Source organism: Cupressus sempervirens, chromosome 10 (assembly GCF_028749045.1).
Source record: "Cupressus sempervirens isolate cs-2001-9-10 chromosome 10, ASM2874904v1, whole genome shotgun sequence".
NCBI lineage: Eukaryota > Viridiplantae > Streptophyta > Pinopsida > Cupressales > Cupressaceae > Cupressus > Cupressus sempervirens.
The window spans coordinates 741071258-741079076 of NC_143127.1; positions in this window are offsets into that span (position 1 = coordinate 741071258).

A 7819-nucleotide genomic window follows, 5' to 3' on the forward strand; every position below is an offset into this window, starting at 1 on the left:
TCTCCAGATTTATGATATTGTAAGCCCGTAGGGCATGTTTTGAAGTTTATTTTCTCTACACTATTTGTACTAGCTTATTTTCTCAGTTAATATATTTTCCCTTTTCTATTGTGTCCATTCTGTTGTTGGGTTGTGTTCCCATCAAATTAAGCCCATGTTTTAGAAGGGGTTGAAATGATAGCATTCTTTATATCATGCTTCTTGTATTTAGAGGTAAAAAAATGGGTGAATTTTTGATTTGATTGTAAGCCATTTTTATTAGTAATATCTAGAAATTCCCAAAAAATAAATCACCCTTTTTTGAAGTTTCTATCTCTATATGTGTGACTATGTTTAGAATTTCTAGCAACCCATTAGTATCATTGTTTAAGAGATTCGAATTTAGAATAGGGACATATCATTCTACTCCTTCCTTGTGAATTGTCTCCATGAAATCCGTTCATTCAATTTCATATAATCTAACTTTGCTCTATTATGAGAGAGTAATAAATTGTTTGATTTCTGCTCCTTATGAGCTTCTTCCCAGAGTTGTTGGAAATATAAGAGGAGCAACTGAGAGGGGAGGGGTGAATGAGTTACTAAAAAAATAAATCCTAAATCCCTTAGATGTCAGTACAAATCAAAACTTTGATAAAACTATATTTTGTTGTAACTCAAAAAACACACATTCACTCAATTTACAGTACCAAATACTGTAACTTGGCAATAACTAAATATATTGATCTTAATGTGATTAACCTTAAGATTAACTTAGTTTCATACACATTTAAAAGAAATAACATGAACACAATTGACACCAAGATTTAACATTGAAACCCAATTTGGGAGAAACCACCAATTGCAACTAGTTACTAGTTTTCACTCTTCTGAAGTGAGCCCTGTTAGGAGCCAACCCTGTCAAAGGTTACAAAACACACTATCAAGTGTGACCCTATTAGAGGATTTAATCACCCTCTTAGAGTGGCCTTATTAGAGGTATTTAGACAATTCAATCTAGAAATGCCACCTTGTTAGAGGATTTACAAATAGCTGTTAAGCCAACCCTGTTAAGAGATTTATATCACTACTAGAATTGTTAGAAAGTAACAATGAGATGACTTGATTTCTAATGCAACTGAATTGCTGATTACAAATCTCAATTCTGGCTTGAATACTTGATCCTTTTTTATCAAATGTATCTTTGCATCTCAAAAAGGATATTCTTCTTATCCTTCTAATTTGTTTCCTCTAAGCATCATCAAATCTTCTGTTATGTTCCACACATTCAATCCTCAACTTGACCTTATATTTATATCTTACACATTGTCAAGTTAGCTTGAATATGACTTAGAATACTTAATATCCATCTCCTCAGTAGGCTAGAACCAACAACTAAATCAGTTGAACTCAATATGCCAAAACAAGAGAATCCTTTGTTATCTGACCATGCTCGATAGACACTAACTTAGAAATGATTTTTCTGTGTTAACCAAGTGAACTTAGTTAACACTGCATATTCAAAAAATTCCTTTGGCAATCATCCAATATTTTCTTCATTAAGTGAGTGATCTCGGTCAACACTCAACTTCTGCAAACTTTCCTTTGACGATTGAGTGAACTCGCTAGACACTATCTTCTAAACTTGGAAAACTTTGGAATGCTTGGCAGACACAAGACATTATCTTCATCACCTGAGTGAGCTCAACATACACTGACTAGCAATGATATGACATTTTATGTAACATCAAAGACATTACACAATTGATCAATTGTTTTCAACCATTTCCCTCTTTGGCATTGATGACAACACAACATGTCGTAATACAATGAAATTTTTAGAGAAAGAATAAAGTAAGGAACATATCCTTAGTTTAATTCTAATTCTCATCTAGTAGAACTCCCTCTATTATTGTGAACTCCCTCTGCATTTAGTTTCTTCCTCTATCAACAAAACTCTATCTTCAATAGCTTCTTCTGATAGAAAACTTTCCTTATTTGATATTAGCCCAAGTCCTCCCTCTTTGACATCATTGGAAGTAATAAAATTTATGTGAGATATGATAGAAAACTTCACTCTCTTTGACATCTCATGCCAAAGACAATATTCAGTGAATATCAATGTACCTCATGTACTGAGTCATTTGCACTGTGCTTTGTCAATACTACATCAATTGTTTGATCTTCAACATGCTCTAGTTGATGTATCACTAAATTGTATTTAGTGAGCTTCAAATAGGGGAATGACCCCTAACTTAGATAAAAAAATCCATCCTTAGATAATGGCTTAGTGAATATATCTACAATGTGCTTTTTAGTATTCACATATTATAGCCTTACCTCTTTATCTTGTACCAATTCTCTCAAAAAATGATATTTTATAGCAATGTGCTTGGTTTTGGTATGCATCACAAGATTCTTGGATATATTAATTGCACTGGTGTTATCATAGAAGATAATCACTAGATCCTTGATCTCTATCTTCATACATGTCAACAGTACAAGATTCACAATACATTGTATAAACCCATAACAAATTTTCCCATACTTGCAGATTAATTATGCAATACAAAGGAAAAAAATGGTCATGTTTTGAAAACACTAACCTTCGTCCAAGCTAAGGCAAAGAAAGTTGTTGTAGAGCTCCCTTAATCTCCCTCCAAAACCTAACTGTCTCTAAACTTAGAGAGTGCGTGAACAACCCACTAATTTGTCACCACTCCTTTAAAAGGACTCTCTACCAACCTTTTTATAGTAGGAACATCAAGCCCCCCCTTTCTTACATTGTTGTTGCTCCAAAATAAGAAAGTTGACCAAGTGGGGTTTTAAGGGTACACTCATGGGGAAACCCAAAATTTTGAATTGGTTCAAGAGTGCATTATTTAAGAGGTCCCCTAAGATAGCTAAGCACTAAAATGGTTGAATTTAGGCCCCTAACCAGGGTATACTTTAAGAAACCCTTCCTTTAGAAAAGGTGTAAAAATTGGCGAAAGGTGTAAAACACTTGACAAAAAAATTTATTTTTTGTGGCGAAAAAAATAGTTTACAAAGAAAAAATAATAATCTCCATTGGCGAATCATTCATAGTCTCTCAAACAATGTGTAAAATTTGGGCGAATTGTGTTATTTTAAAACCACAAAAAAATTATACATTGGCGAACAAAAAATAATAATCAAATTAAAATTTGAATTTTTTGGGCGAATCATTTCATTGTATTCAAGGTTAAAAAATATATATGTGAAGTCGATGGCATCGGAGGTTCGCAAAGGGTTTCATCAATTTGAACTTTTATGTTACAAAGTCACGAAAAGGAGATCGCATCATCGGAGGTTTTAGTCAGCCAATTAGTCTATTGGTTGCGAGAACGCAAAATGTTAATTCAAGCAGTTGTCGCATGTTCGCGACGGTTAAAGGAAAAGGACTTCTAGCAGTCGCGAAAAGGGAGATCGCATCATTGGAGGTTTTATGCAGGCAGTTAGTCTGTTGGTTGCGAGATCGCAAAATGTTAATTCAAGCAGTTTTTGCATGTTCGCAGCAATTAAAGGCAAAGGACTTTCGACAGTCATGAAAAGGGAGATCGCATCATCGGAGGTTTTATGGAAGCAGTTAGTCTATTGGTTGCGAGATCGCGAAATGTTAATTCAGGTAGTTTTTGCATGTTCACAGTGGTGAAAGGGGAAAGATATGTCATCCTGCAAAGTCGCAAAAGTTTAAGATGAAGCAGTGTTCGCCACTTCGCACCGGTTAGAAGGAAATAGGTTTTCACAACTGCGACAACGCGATTTGAAACGTGTAAGTTCTGAAGCTGGGACAGAAGGGGAATCTCATTAGAAGAGGATATAAGGCTTATCATAGGGTTGCAAGGATAAAGCGAATATTTGATTTAACTGTTGCGATAGCCCAAGAAAAGAAAAAGAAGGGTTTCGCAGTTTCGTGAAAAGATTTCAAGGTTAAGTTGAACCGATTGCGACAGAGCGTAGAACAAAGGGTTTCGCAACTCATAAGATTGTACAATGATAATGTATTTTTGAAGCTTGAAACTTTGAAAGTACAAAAGAATAGGCTTTCAAATCAATTATCTGATTTCGGACAGCTAATGAGTTGACATTCTAAGGCAAATGAAATAAAGGCAGTAGTTACTACTGGTAGTGATCGATAATAGATATCCATGCACGTGCAAGCTTTTAAACTTTAAAGCCATTAAAATTTAACAATTTAACGTCATGGCCCATCAAGAAGTTGTAGAAAACTAGAATTCTCAGGTATCTACAGCTAACAGAGCAAAAAGATTCAAGAATTTGCAGTAAGATCAGAATGGCAGAAGCAGAATCATCAATAAAGAAGGGCACTGGAGAGGGCAGCAAGGTTTCATTTTCTGCCAAATTTGCAGAAGAATGGTTGAAGATTCTCCCTAAATCTTCCAATGCTCAAAGTGCTAGTGTCCACGCGTTTAGAGATGCTTACAGCTTCTGTAAAGATGCTCAAGTACCGTACACCAATGGAAATGAATTGTTCTTGTACTTTTACAAGAATAGGGTGCAGAGTGTTCCTGTCTCAAATCCATGGACGAGGAACCTGGGAAAGTTGATAATGCCGGAGGTATACGTGGATGTTGACCTTATCAAGGCACTGGTAAATGCATATAATCCAACCACTCGGTCCTTTCATAGAAAGGATATGAGTGTTCTCTGTACGTTAAGTAAGGATGCTTTTGTTGAAGCATTTGATTTGCAGGGTCCCATGTCAGTTCCTATTAACCTGGAAAAATTGGCAGCAGCATTTGAGAAACAGAGAGATTTCTATACAACACATGCAATGTTGCGACATATCCCGAGGGAAAATCAAAACAAGATGAAAGGAGAATTCCCAAAAATGGTTACTGATTTTATACCCTTGTCATATTCCTGCGCATACTTTCAGAAAATAATTTTCGGATTGAACAAACTATTGGGAGTAGATGGATCCATGGATGCCTCCCCAACATTGTATGTGATAGCCCTAGACATTCAAGACCCACATACTAATGTGGGCTATGATTTTGGAACATTCATTGCTGATAGTATTCATCAGCAGATGGTGACAGCTCAGCAAGGTGATCTTGACAATTTCAAATTTCTACATTACTCGGTGCTTATGCATCTCATCCTCTTCTACATCGTGGGCCATGTGGATTCCAATTTCATTGAAGGTTTGGACAATTTCGCAGAGGCATTGCCTGTTCAAAGATGGACAAGATTATGGCAGAGGTTCTACTCTTTTTCTAATTCCCTCTCTTTTTATAATGATTTTGTTGCAACTATTCATAGGATGTTAGGTTCAAAATTGGAAAGATTACCTAGGTTAATTAGGAAGATTGTGTTTTGATGATGAGGGACCAATTGATCATGATTGGGGCAGTGCCTTTTTTTTAGCAAACTGTACAGTGATTAGAATTTTTGGTTGTTCCCAACCCCCTAATTTCTTGCCAAGATATGTACTAGAGAGGGTGGGTGTAGTGGAAATTTTCTGGCAGTTGTTATCCATGAATAGAGAATATCTAGGGCCAACCATTAAAAAGGGGTATTTTGTGTGTAGAAATTTCAAAGTAGGGCATTTTGAAATTGGTAAAGAGGCCATTGAGGAAGTTGATGCCTTCTTAAGAGAGTTAAATTTCCCCACTGCCCCCACTAGGGTTTATGACCCATATAACATTGTTACAAGTGCTCTTAAACAAATGAGGGGTTATAATGTCATCATTGGAAGGAAAATTTGGGAAGAGGATGTCATTAGGGATGTATTGTATGAAGATGTATGTGCTGATAGGATGTGGAAGTGGAGAGAAATCCTCTCAGTAGAGGAAGAAATGAAGAAAGTAGATCCTAATTTCCAGGGCTTCTATTCTGATTTACCCTATTTTAAAAAAATTGATAAGTGTATTGAGGAGTTTGATAAAATTATGGCTCAAGTTCCTCAAAATTCTAGAGATAGGGTAAACCCTTCTTCTCCAAAGGCAAATGTTGTATTGGAAATTAGTGACAATGAAGATCAGCCCAACCTTTCAGACTGGGATAAAGGGGGCAAGAAGAAACAAAAAATGATTGAGGTTCCAGAAAAGGCTAGAGAGAAAGCCTTACAAGTGCTTCCAAAAGGAACTAGGTATTTTGATGATGCCAGAAAAATGTTCTTAATTGATCAAGCTACTGAAGAGGAGAGGAGACCCAGTAGTTTAGAACTACAGTCCATGATGCTAGATGACAGAATTATACAGGCTCAAGAATTCATGAAGGATGATGATTTTATCAAGAGTGAAGAATTCAAATTTTTTTGTATAAACTCAAACAGAATGAACTTTCTTTGCATGTAAAACCTAGAGACAAAGATGAAAAAGTGACTGAAATGGTGCAGAAGCTCCAAGCCTATGATCCTAATAGTGAAAGCCTCACTGTAGAGGAGGCTAGGGAATTGGTACAAAGGAGTTGTATGATATTTTTCCCATGATGGGATATTAGTTCATCATTCCTGCTTGATCAAATGAGGAGACAAGAAAAATCAATCTCTTATGAGGAGATTAATCCATTTGGTGAATTGCAGGGGGCAGGATTTAATATAGATACTAAGACAATGGCTATTTGGAGTGTAGCTCCAGAATTACAAAAGCCTACCCTGATGGAAATTAAAGAGACACTGACAGGTAATGCAATTTTCTGGAATGCACATTCAACTTCTTCAGATCAAATTTACAACCTCCAAAACACTGCTGCTATGCTAGGCAAGAACAAGATTGATATTCTTCAAGAACAACTAGTGCAGACATATGAAAAGTACCTTGATGCCAGGAAGAAGTATGAAGAGGAAATGAGAAAAACATATGTTCTGCAACATGCTTTGGAGGAATCAAAAAAGGAGAATGAAGATTTGAAAAGAGAAGAAAGGTCACTAAGAGTAAGGGAGGTACAAGACTAGAATATTCAAACTGACCAGATAGCAGAAGAACCACATCCAGTAACACATATGGATGTGGATGAGTTTGAGATTAGCAATGATGCAAAGATTAGGATAATGAAACAGTTTTTGATTCATAAAATCATAGCTTTAAAGAGAGCCTCTGTAAATGTACATAGTATGTACATTACTCTGCAGAGTAATGAATACCAATGCTCTGAGGCTTTATCACTATTATCTCCATTATTTACCCAGTGGGGGCCATACATTCAATTCTTTGATAGGTTAGTTTGTTTACTCACACAGAAAAAGGAACTACCTAAGGAGATCATTGTTCCTATAAGGAAAATGATACATCAAGTTAAAGAATTGAATTCATTCTTCATTGGTAAGATCGAAGCAGTAAGGGGAAAATTGAAAAGCATAGCATTGGGTACCCCAGATTTCATTCCAACAATTTTGAACAATGAAGGGTATGTCAAATCTTGGCAAGAGTGGTCTGAATCTTTTGATCTAATATTAGACCATCCAAGATTTATAGCATTTTCAAGAGGTGAATCAAGTGATCAAGTTGTATATGATATGATTGATATGACATACAAAATTGAAGCAGATATGAACAAAATTACTGGAGAGGGTAAAGCCATCATAGATGCAAAATGGACTAAAAACATCAGTGAATTAGAGGCAGTTAGAAATACAGCATGGCCTGTTGTGGATACAGATATTGCCATCTGGGAGGTTATAGCAGATATCAAAGCAATCCCTTCAGTAGAAGATGATTAGCACAAAAGATGGTGGCCCCGGGGAATCAATTGGAGGACAAGTGTTGCAGAAGAATATCAAAGAGAAGTTGTTCATCATAACAGATTACCTTACCTTTGCGGTACATCTATTGTGGGTAATGCTGCAGTTAGAACT